General features: G+C 34.0%; 1 pseudogene; it reads right to left on the bottom strand.

The window, feature by feature from the left end:
• Positions 1-10,806: 10,806 nt before the first annotated feature.
• On the bottom strand, positions 10,807-11,672 carry LOC108455329 (protein argonaute 4-like; annotated as a pseudogene).
• Positions 11,673-13,406: the final 1,734 nt, after the last annotated feature.

The raw sequence follows: 13,406 nt of genomic DNA, 5'->3' as shown, positions 1-13,406 counted from the left end.
CTTGATACCATAGCAGAGAGTTTAGTTGTTAGCACTGAAAAGTTCCAACAGAGGGCAGAAACCCACTTACAAGAACTAGGTAAGTAAATGAGTAAGCTTGCACTTACGTTCAATCGATTGGAGTCCCAAGGGAAATTGCCATCTCAAACTGAGTTGAAGCCACAACAAAATATGAGTGCTATGATCGTAAAAGATGGAACAATTTTGGAGCCAGTACCTGGCACGAGTCATGATCACGAAACTGAATGAGAAGAATAGAAACCTGAACCAGCAACTCCCATAGAGTTGACGCCGTTTAAACTGTTCGTGGTACCACCCCCATTCTCTGGAAGGCTCACCCAATTTAAAAGGAGTGAGAAGAGAAAGAGATTTTGGAGATGTTTCGGAAGTAGAAATCAGTATTGCCTTACTTGATGCAACCAAACAGGTTCCACAGTATGTGAAATTCTTAAAAGAATTATGCACTGGAAAGAATAAGCTCTTAAGTAACGAGAGGGTCAATGTAGGAGAAAATGTCTCTGCGATTTCACAAAAGAAAATCCCACCTAAGTGTAAAGACCAATGTATGATTTCTATATCTTGCGAAATAGGTAAAATTTTGGCATAAAAAAACATGTGTGATTTAAGTGCATCTATCAATGTTATGCCTTTATTTACTTTTAAATTACTAAACATGGGTTATTTGAAAGAAACATGGGTGATCATTCAGTTAGTAGATAGGTCAATTGTATATTTGACAGGGGTGTTGGAGGATGTCCTCGTCAATGTAAATGAACTAATTTTTCCTTCAGATGTTTACATCATCGACATGGAAGACGACAACTTGAAACATTCCTCTGATATTCTGCTCGAGAGACAATTTTTAAGCATTGCACTAATGAAAATTGATGTTCAGAGTCAAACACTCATTATGGAATTCTATGGTGAAGTGGTCAAGTTCAATGTTTATGAGGATATGGGCCTTCCTAGTCCAACGAAAAATGTCTCTAGTATTCATGTAGTGTGTAATAAAATTCGTGTCTATAATTAAAAATTCCACATGTGAATATCATAAATTACACATTCAGGAGTTTGAGGAAATTTGACATGATGCGTGTGAAAATGCTTGAATTTATAAAGACAAAACCAAAGTATTTCATGATCAGAAGGGTCTTGTAAATAATTTTCTATAGAAAAAAATGTTGTTTTATGATCCAACATTGAGGATCTTTACTAGTAAACTTCAAACCAAATGGCTAGGTCCATTCATTATTACTCAATTGTTTCCTCATGGTGCAGTCGAAATTAAGAGCCAGGAATCCAAAAAGTGCTTCAAGGACAATGGGAAAATGTTGAAACCTTTTTACGAGAACTTTTAATTGCACATGGTGAAAGAATTAATTCTCAAGGAACCAAATGAATAACATTCAAGTAGTCGAGCTAGCGAGGAAACAAAAGCGCTTTTTGGGAGGCAACTTATAAATATTTATATTAATTTATTTAATTTTGAATTCAATTTAGCTTGTAACACCCCAATTACTGACCCAATCACCAGGTCCGGGAATGGGATATCACATTTGTTGCCGGAGCAAATGAAAACATTCATTACAATATCAAGTAAAAAAATCATACATAAAAATCATACATTTAAACCAAAGACTAAGTCATGATTAATATATATATCAGCATCTCAACTATTAACCTATTTATTCGTTGCATTTCATTCATACTATTTTCAAATTAAATATATTAATTCACATCCAAAGCATTATAATCACATTTAAAAACTCGCATAGCATCATCTACACCAAACATATACATGGTGCAAACCATTAACAACTATCATATATGCCTATTTATAAAACATATCAAAGTATGAATTAGTTCTCCAACTAAGTAGACTATAACATAAAATTCTACACGTACATGCCAACCAAATTAACAAAAGTTTCACCAACCCGATTAATACGAGATTTTCTGTTGGATGTCGATTCAATGATCGAATCACTAAGTACTTAACCTGTGCATGAGAAACAAAATCACATGCTTAGTAAAACTCAGTGGAATTTCTATATCTAATATTTGAATAAAATATAATTTATGTATGCCTAGCTTAACAACATGAATAAATACAATTTAGTATGGAAAGTTACATGTCATAATACATCAACTAAGAATACGATTCGATTTACTTCTTATAGATCAATCATTATATTTGTACCATATACATCTCTTTATATTACAATTGAAATAATTTAATCATTACATAATAGATTCGTATTTCTAGATTTAATTACGATATCTTTTATTCATCCATGTTTCAATCTCCTTTATAAACAATTTTCCAAATTAATACCATTAATGCATCTATTATCCATCAATACATATACGTAAAAAAAAATCCCAAATTTCAGAATAGATCACATTTCATACTTATATCAATATACAATATTTCTACAATTATTCAATTTAGTCCTCATTGTAAGCAACCATTCTATATCAAAACAATTCAGCCCCTTTTTAATCATTTTCAGCTCTCCTTAAGATCTTACCTTGCAATACAACTCAAAAATGCAACAAATGAAGTAATTCAAATTTAGAACACAAACCATACATTCCGAGCCATTCGTCCACGACTTTGTCTTTCCTTTCTTTTTGAGAAATTTAGGTCGTGACAGTGTACTTCGCCACCACTGAATAACATGAAAAACTCTAACTCTTGAATATGAACCAAATTTAAACCAAATCATTTATTTAGTCCAACCGAAAAATATGAAGTTCCCAGATTTTGGATCACAACTAAGCTTCGATTATAGCATTATTAATTCCGAACATATGAAATGAAATTTACTAGCTTGAGGCATAAATTTAAACTCAATTAAGTTATAGATATTAGTCCAACCAAATTACATGGAATTATCCAACTTTGGAGATGCAATGAAACTCAATTTATGTAATAACGACACATAATCAATATCAAACCCAAAGTTATACATTTTTAATCACAGCACCATAGCACAATAAATTATAACTATAAACTCCTTTCAACTTGTAGCGTTAAGATATTACAATTTTATTGTAAAGACAGTTTAATATACAATAATTAATCCCCTTCAGATAATGTAGATGCAACAGCATAACATCTCAATTATAGCTACTACCTTTTTTAATTTTAGCTTATGATATTAATATTTAGTCTAATCACTGCATCATAACATCATAATTGTAGCTTTTACATTTTTTTTTTAATTTCAACCTAAGGCATTAATAGTCATAGCATATAATTAGCACATCAAATTTCAACTTTCAGACATGGTAAACTGCAGCACCTAATTAACTCAATTTCCAACTTCCAAACCTCATAATTTGTAGCATTTAAATGCCTCAAATTTCAACACTCGGCAACATAAAATACAACATCTACCACTCCAAATTTCCAACAAGTTTATAAGTCTTTAAACATGGAAATTAAATACTGCAATATAGAATTCGGACAGTGGCCAAAATTGGCCTTTAACCTTCAATAATTTCTCCATATTTCAGCCTATAGCAATTCAACTACTCAACAAATTTAAACATATTCAATTCTCCACAATTTTCACTACCTCTTCAAATTCGGTCCTCCTTCATTATTTTGGGAAGTTTTATTAAATTTACTTCAATTCTCACATAGACAAGGCCTGGCTCGGGCAACAAACATGCAGCTAACATAATTAAACTTTTTACTTGCCAAGCACTTTTAATTTCTCTTTAAATTGGTCAGTATTATATACAATTACAACATATCATTTCAATTGGCACCAATATTTAATTACTCTTACATGGACAGTAATAATGAATCCACAAAAGAGGGCATTAATCAACAATTTTGCAATTAATTTTTTTTGTCTAGCTCTGGACGACAACAAACACTCATAATATCATGTATTAAATAAATTTCAAGCTTATTTAGACAAACTAAATTTATGACCTTTGAAAACCTTCAATCTTTATCTCCCAACATCATGATTGGCATCATTTAACCGTCCCAAATTATAGCCTACAGGCTTTGTAAATGGCAGCATTTAAACATCTTAAATTACAAATTCCAGACATCAACATTCAGATAAAAAAAGACTTTTGATAGCATAGATCACCACCAACCGAACCACCTTTTTCTGGCGAAGAAACTTAATAGCCTACTTAAACAAAAATTGCATGCATAATCAGCTCCCTCGACAACATGCATTCCACAAAAATTTTCCTTGGATTTATACATTCATACTAGCAAGAAAGTGTAACAAAGCAATTAGGAAAGAAAAATGTATAAAGGACTCACAAAAACTCAAAGTCGAGCATAACCTTGAGTAAGATTGTAACACCCCTAACTCTATCCGTTGTCGAACTAGGGTTACAAGACATTACCGGACAAAATGGAACGTTTCACACTCATTTCACAATCAAAACTCTTACACCATTGTCGAGACCATTTTTAAATCGAGTTTTGGAAAATGGGAATCGACTTTAAGAAAAACAAAAACGGGAGTCGCCACCAATCTTTTTAGGTGTGATTGGATCACCTTATAAATTTTTTTGTTTTAAAACATTAATTTTGGTCTACGAAAGTCGAGAAAACGGATTCGGGAGTCGGTTACGTACGAGAAAGGGTTAGAACCCTCGTTACGCCCAAAAATTGGTACCTAATTGATTATCAAGTGTCTTTAATGTCGGAAATTTGAAAGTTTTAAGATGCAAACCTCTTTTAATTAGAATGTCTCAATTTTGAAAATTAAGGCTCACTTATTTCAAACGAGTCAAAACATCACATCCAGTAAGTTAGGACGCAACATTTTAAAACCTTCGAAACTAAGCTCGTCTTTCGAAAATTTCTATCTCGAAACAACAAAACGCCATATCCAGTAAGTTAGGACACTATGTTTTGAAATCTCAAAATAATTGTTTAAGTTTTGAAAACTCAAAATCATTTAGAAGGGTGCTTGACTATTCGAATTCAACGAGAAAAGTCGCAACCCAGTAAGTTAGGGCACTACCTTTCTCGAAGTTTCCAAACATCAAGCATTGCCTTTTATTTTTTTTTAAAAAAAAAACCTTGGAATATTATTTTAAATGACGTTTTAGGATGACATATTAATGCATCATGAAGCATAGATGTACAAAATATTCTAGCATTTCCATACAAACATAAATAATATCATTAAGACAAAACTAAATAACATGAACATACGTTTAATGAAAAAAATCATACTAGGGTAAATATAAGATAATAAACAAATAAAAACATGAGTAAACTAAAAGAAAAACATAATACATGCAAAAATTATACAACAATATATATCATAAAATAGCACATAAAAGAAATAATTAAACATAGCATATAAAAAAATGAAACTAGGCACAAATAAGATAAATGACATGCACTAAAAAATAAATAAATAGAACATTTACAAATTATAAAAATATAATGCAATAGTTCAAAATACATGAAATGATAATATAATATATATACATGCATAGAAAATATATATTTGAAAATAAACTATATAAAAGGTTAAATTATATGTTTGTAATTTTGTACTGGACTTTGACTTTGTTTTATTTTTATTTTTATTATTATTATTTTTTGGACTTATTTTTGGGCCCGGGCAAAATTGAGTGTCTACAGCTACTTCTCTTTGCTCATTGTTGTGTAACAGGAATAGAGCAAAGACTATAAAAGGACCAATTTTGCCCAGGCTCGTCGAGTCTTGAGTTCTTGATCCCGGCTTCAATCTGCTTTACTGCAACTCAGGAAGGCGATATCTGCTATCTTTGATCTGCTCCCTGTCTAATACAGAGATGCCAAATCTGTTATCTTCGATCTGTTTTCTGACAATACAGAGATGCCAAATCATCTTAGATCTACTTCAGCGTAAACACGTGAAAGCCAAATCTGCTATGTCTTCGATTTGCTCCTTGTGAACACAAGGATGCCAAATCATCTTGGATCTGCTTCAGTAAAATCATCTGAAGGTTAGATCTACTATGTATCTACTCTCCGTCGAAATGGAGATGCTAGATCTGTTATCTTGGATCTGCTTTGGTGTAAGAACATCCGAAAGTCAAATCTACTATGTCTTCGATTTGTTCCTTGTAAACATAAGAATGCCAAATCATCTTGGATCTGCTTCAGTATAAACATCTGAAGGTTAGACCTGCTATGTACCTACTCTCCATTGAAATGGAGATGCCAGATCTGTTATCTTGGATCTGCTTTGGTGTGAGAACATCCGAAAGGCAAATCTGCTATGTCTTCAATTTGTTCCTTGTAAACACAAGAATGCCAAATCATCTTGGATCTACTTCAGTATAAACATCTGAAGGTTAGACTTGCTATGTACCTGCTCTCCGTCGAAATGGAGATGCCAGATCTGTTATCTTGGATATGCTTTGGTGTAAGAACATCCGAAAGTCAAATCTGCTATGTCTTCGATTTGTTCCTTGTAAACACAAGAATGCCAAATCTACTATCTTCAACTCGTTCCCTATAAACATAGGGATGCCATGTTAAAATCTTTGATTTGTTTCGCTGTAAGCACAGGAATGTCAGATCTGCTATCTTCAATCTGTTCCCTATAAAAACAGGGATGCCAAATCTGCTATCTCCAACTTGTTCCCTATAAACATAGGAATGCCATGCTGAAATCTTCGATCTGCTTCGCTGTAAGCACAGGAGTGTCAGATCTGTTATCTTCGATCTGTTTCCCTATAAACACAGGGATGCCAAATCTTGTTTCTTTAATCTACATTGTCCCATAAAAGACATAACCTGTAGAATGAGTATGAGTTCATGCCTAATAATTAGGATGCTACGATCGAAGTGAGTCAAATTCTCCTAATTAGACATGTTATGTGACAGTCCTAATTCGACCCTAGTCGGAATGTGGTTTCGAGGCCACAAGACCGAGTCCCAAAATTTATTTAAAAATTTGGTTGCATATCCTCTATGAGTATTAGTGCATGTGTGAAAATTTGATGTTTTAATTTAGACTTATGAATGTGAATTTCAAGTGATTGACTTAGTTGAGAACTTAAGAAAATATGATAGGGGATATGTAAGGACCAAATAATAACAAAGTGAGAAACTTGGGTTTGCATGTCAAATTGCCCAAAACCCAAGTAGTGGCCGCCAAGCCATGATGCCCATCCACTAGGTTGAATTTCAATGCAATTCTTTATTAGTTAGCAATTAAAATAAATAAAAGAAAGGAATTAAAAAGAAAAGATGAATAAAATAAGGAAGGAAGAGGAGTATTCATCTTCTTTCTTTTCTTACAATTGCCGTGAGTTAGGAGAAGGAAAGAAGAAATGCTCTAGACATTCGGCAAACTCAAAAGGGGTTGATTAAGGTAGGATTTATGTTACTTTTACTAAATTCTTGTGAAAATCTAGTTAGTAGCCAATGTCTTATTACAACCCATATGTTAATTTTCTACCTAAAAGGGGTACTTAGATGGCATATGGTTAGGAAGAGGTAAATGCTAAGTGTATGGTGCTTTTGATGTTGTGAATGGAAGTAGTGGAAAAGTAAAAGAAAATTTATGTAGAAATGTGGTATATGTGGATTTATAGGATGTTACAAATAGATGTGAAGCCATGCTAGATTAGGAAAAATTCGGTCAAGTGTTCATGAGATGAAATTTTGTGTTTAGATGAATTAAAGATGATAGTATAGTTGATATCATATATATATGTATGCATATTCGGCCATCAAATTAAGAGCATAGGTGATGTTGAGTCTAAGCTTTGCACATTTGGCCATATATATATATATGCATGTGTGATTGGATTATTGATAGTAGGGTGATAGCATATGGTTATTAGCCGAATAGCTCAAAAACATATGGTAGGAAGATAGGAATTAGTCATGTATCTCCTATGATATGAAATCATTAATATTTTGATATAAATATTTAGCAAGACGGTTAAACTAGTTAATTTATTGATTAAGCTCAAGAAGTTAAAGGAGGAGAATCAAGCAAAGGCAAAGGAAAGAACATCGAGTAGCCGAGTTGGAACCGTTTTACCCAACACAAGGTAAGTTATTAAGCATATATTTTGTATTGATTTAAATAATCATAATACTTATGTACTTATGCCGAATGGGATGATATATAAATGCATGTAGTGACAAAATTATCGATTGTAAAAAGAAGTGAGATGTATTGAGTTGTTGATTTCGGCACTAAGTGTGCGGGTATAAACATTTACGATAATGAGATTGGCACTAAGTGTGCGAGTTTAATTGTATAGCACTAAGTGTGCGAGTTGACTATTAAGCACTAAGTGTGCGGACTTACTATATATTTTCGAATAATTATTAACGTTAAGTGTGCGACTTCATCGAGTAAATCATGGACAGCGGAATGAGTAGATATTTGAGTTCATAAGGAATAGATGTTATGTTTATACTCGGAACTGAGCTTGGTAAGTCTTGAACCTATGTGGTGATTATATTTGAAGTTAGGAACATGAGATTATTGTGGAGTAGATGAAATGCTATTATTAGTATAATCTAAATGAAAATAAAATGATGTGTGGAGATGCATCAAATATCATATCGAATATCATACGAGATGTCAATGGAGGCTTGGCTAGTTGAGAGCATGTATAGGCTATTATGTTTTGTTTGAACTTTGGTATGTAAAACTTTGGATAGCCATGCGAAAATGGCTTATATACGTTTTGAGCATAATGTTATAGTCATCTTGAATGTATATGTTCATTAAGAGGCATGGAAATGTTTGGCAACGATTAGCCATTAGAATGGTTCATCATGATCATATTTTGTGCTATATATGCTAAAGGGCTAGTTGAATCATAGAAACTATGTAATAGGTAAAGTCTACCTTAAAAATAGATGCTGATAGCAGCAGTGATGTGAATGTGAAAAATCACTAAAAATAGTAGGAATGGAATGAAATAATAAATTATGTAATTTAACCTTGATGAATCTATTTTCATAGGAAAGTAACGAAATGATCATATGAACAGTATATTATGAGATATTTAAGTTTTCGCAAAATAGGGCCAGGACGGTTTCTGGATTCCCTGTTCCGACTTTGGAAATTCATTATAAATAAACCAGAGATAATTAGAAGTTATTCCATATATGTACAGATTCCATTTCGAGTCTAGTTTCTATAGAAACAAACGGAATTAGTATTGAATCCCTGTACAGGGAGATATCCAAGTCGTAATGCCTGAAGGTCAGTGTAGTCGAACCCTGAAATAGGGGAGACTTTAACTAATAAACTGTACTAATTGGCTTGGCCAAAAATTCTAGAAAACAATTTGTAGATGGATATATGAGTGTAGTTTCAGGAAAAATTTACGGAACTGGTTTTCGAGTTTTGGAACTCGAGATATGATTTTTAAGGTGACAGTGACGCAGTTAGCCAGCTCATCTGGAAATTTAAAATGGACTGTACAATAAGTGATTTAAGTCTGCGAGCCCCTCGTGTCTGACTCCGGCAACGGTCTCGGGTACGGGGTGTTACATGTTATAATGCAAAATGTTATGAATATGACCCTTATTTCGGACGTCACTCATTCCCTCATCGAAGTTTTATCTTTATACTTCTTGATGTATCAATCATACTCTGCTTGTATGCTTTGAATCAACTTAGTCCTATTGTACCATTCTCCAAATGTTGTGACCCGCTGGAGATGTTTATGAAATGATCCTTTCTTAAGATCAATATTGCTTAAAACGTCCAACCACCTTTTGGACTGAAGAAGAAATTTCCCCGAGTACATCCGACCCTCAAATATGGAAATTCTTTAAACAATTATCTTGTTTCAGTTTCTTGTATTATCTAGAAATTTCCAGAGTAATATGCAAAACTTCGTTTGTAAATATATTTAGTTCATCTATCATTATTTTAATGCAACATACTTTAAGAATAATGGAAGATGAATTTAATCTTGAGAATAATTATATTTGAATAAATTTGTCAAAAATACAAAGAAAATTAATTTGAAAGCCTATCTTTGCTCTAAAGATAGCAAACAGGACAAAAGTTAGATGCCCTAGATATCGCCGCTTCAGCGTTTATATGCCAGCTCCATGAAGACTTTCTTGAATTCAACATGTGTTTAAAAGATCCAAAGTACTTTGTTGATGCCCTGATATGCAACGCGGTTCACTCTTCGTTGAATCAGATATAGCAAGATTACCGTATGCTCTTCAAAATTTGAGCTGCTCTTTCGGGTTTTCAACTCAAAACCCCTTTGGTCACAAGGCGCCCTTTGCGGGTTTTCACCTTGGCCTCTCCATTTTTTTTCTTTTTTTTTTCTCTTTTTCTTTTCTTTTTTCCTTTTTTTTTGAAATAAAAGTCCCAAAGTGCCCTTTGCAGGTTTTCACTTTGGCTTCCCTTCTCCTTCAGACAAAGAACTCCTTGACCGAGTCCGAATTCACTGGATCTGATAAATTCTTCCTATCCATTTCTTGTCAAAATTAGTGCACCTCTAGAGAAAGCCCTCTTCGCAACATATGGCCCTTCCCAATTCGACATCTTTTTGCATGGGAAGGATCTCTTTCAGCACAAGGTTTCCTTTATGAAATTCTTTTGGACGAACCTTCTTTGTCATAAGTCTGTGTCATCCATTCTTGGTACATTTGCTTAGGATGAATACTTTCAAGTTAAATTTACTAGAGGTATTCAATTCTTGACTCCATCAAAGCTTGGAGGAAAAATCTTGATTCATAAACCCATGAGAAAGGGATTGCCCCAGCAGCAGTCTTGGCTGTTGCTTGTCAAACCCTACAAAAAGATGGTTCAATGATTCTTAGCAGACAAGAATGAAGTTGCTGACTTTATCCTTCAACCTAGAAAGCTGAGGTACAGAGATTACTCTCGGAGCATACATCCCACCATGACTCGATGATGTTTCTGAAGCATCCCTAATCTTCATAAATTGCCCCCAACTGTGAAGCTGCCAAATGAGCGTAGCAAATAGGAGCCACAACAAATATGGCTGTGGTGTTCCTTTGATACATATAGGATAGAGAATGAACAAACTCTTGTAGATCATCAGCCAAAAACCCAGCCTGGTCTAAGAGAACATGATAGTGGGTCTGCCTCGTGATTCCAATCATTCTAGCATGAGTACCAAGGTAAAAATCATTGTTCTTTGGATGGCATACTTTGTTGTCAATGACAGTACCATGTAGCACATTGTCAGCAGATCCTTGCTAAAAAAAACTTGGTATGATAGTTTTTCGTACAACAACAACCACAATCTTTAGGGTTCCACTTCTCGTCAAGGAACTTGCAAGCCTTAATAACTTGATCAAAACTTGATCAAAACTTGATTGAATTAAGACTCGCTAACCCCATCCTTTAAAATAATGATTTGATCAGGCTTTCTTTTCCCTAAACTTGTATAGAATTCTAAGAGAGCTTCCTTCATGATACCGTCATCCACTTTGTCAAAAACAGGTTTTAAAGAAAAAATCTATCATTTTAAGTTTCAGAGACTGTGTACGACCTGATGCCCCTGGAAATCAATGGCCAACGCCTGGAGCTAACCATTACAGCTATTGACGGCACATCAGACTGCTCAGGAGAGCCAAACAATGCACCCATTCCAAGGATGATGGCTGGAACCTTTAAAACAACTGGAATTGAAGGTGTTTGCCCCAGTATAAGCATAGAGAGTAAGCAGTAGTTTCTTATGCCAATTTTTATTAGTCTCGGTCATCTTCTGTAATTTATTTTTTCTTTTTTTTCTTTTCTTTTGGTAACCTTTGTTGTACTGTGGTATGACACATTTTCTTTGAAAAGACTGCAAACTTTTGGCATTGTGCAATTGGATATGATCTTTTTTTTTTTTTTTGAAATGGATGGCTTTTGACTTTGTAATATTGGCATATGAAGCTATCTCCCCCTCTTAATGGAGTAGTTGACGTCCACAAAGATGAGTCATTGTCAGCTTGAAACTTTTGACAAGCTCGGGCCCATAACATACATGCCCCATAAGTCTTGACTCCTTTAAATTTGGCATTCATTGTACAACTGATGCGATCCCTTTCCATGGTGGACCAACAGTGCCCCAAAACCTCATGTTTATCCTGGCAATTGCAAATCCTAATGCATGTGTCTTTGGAACACATTTTTGAATTCCCATAATAGTCTCAACAAGGTCTTGTTTTGTCTCCTCAGCTAATTCCAATTTCGCAATCTTTCCTTCCTCTAAGGCTATATTTCCTACCACCACTTCATGGGGTAAAAACCATTTTCAACAAATTCAGAAACAAGTCACAATTTCTGTCACCTTCAAAGTACTGAGATTCCTCTAAACACATATCGCACTCAAAAAGAACTCTGAATCTGTAGTATCATTGCCCGTGTCATTGATATCTAGGGATCTATGATAGGCACACAAAAGAATATACAAGGAATAAATGAATTCAAGAATGACTATTTACATGAAATGAAAATTTATAAAGAATGTTAAAGGTCAAAAGAATCAGAATGAAAGAATATTTACTTGGATAAATAATAATAGTATGTTTTATTGAAAATAAAAATGTATGAACATGAGCCCACTTCTCAAAAGAAATCTCATTACTCCTAGGCTTTAGAGCAACAAGAGTGTTCTGAATATTACTCCGTAAAATTCCTAAAGATTACAGGAAATTCTTCTGCAGTCCAATTGTTTAAACAACTTCCTGGTTCGTAAGGGCAAATGCCCTCAAGGTTTCTTTGTTCAGTCCCTTCCTCATGTATGACATTGATGGGATGATTTTCATTTCCAAACACCCCCTTATCCGGGTAAGCTATCCCTCCTGACACAAAATTCGGGGATATGTAAGGAACATCGTTAATTCCCATTCAACTTCTTTTTCACTCAGTCGTGACCTTCTTCTCTCTCTCTCTTTTTGTTTCTCTTTTTAATAACTTTAACTAATTAGGGTCTTTTTATAATTTTGAATGCAAATGATGCAATGAAATGCTATAAGATGCAAATGAATGCAAAAGGTATCGATCTCGATTCAATCTTATTTAGAAAACTTTATTTAGAAAAAGAATATCTTTACATATAAATGGATTACAAATACGCTTTCGCCCTAATGCCTAAAGTTTTAACAACAAAACAAACTCTTGGCCACGATCAGATTGTAGCTCATATTGGTGCTCAATATGTCAACCTGTGCCGCCAATGTCTGTAAATAATCAGCTGCCTCCTGAGTTTGAGCTACGACCTCACCTGTGGAGTAATCCATGCAGCTAAGGGCACTTCCTCCAATACCTGTGAAGTTGTTCTGATTATTTTGAGATAGATTAGCGAACAGGTAGGTATCCCGTTCTACAGTGTGCTACCTTAAAATAATATCCTATATCCTTAATGTTTCTTGAAAGCTTTCAGATTTCTACCCACGCAGA

The sequence above is a fragment of the Gossypium arboreum genome, chromosome 11 (genome assembly GCF_025698485.1).
Source record: "Gossypium arboreum isolate Shixiya-1 chromosome 11, ASM2569848v2, whole genome shotgun sequence".
Classification (NCBI taxonomy): domain Eukaryota; kingdom Viridiplantae; phylum Streptophyta; class Magnoliopsida; order Malvales; family Malvaceae; genus Gossypium; species Gossypium arboreum.
This window is presented reverse-complemented; position numbering and strand designations above follow the sequence as displayed.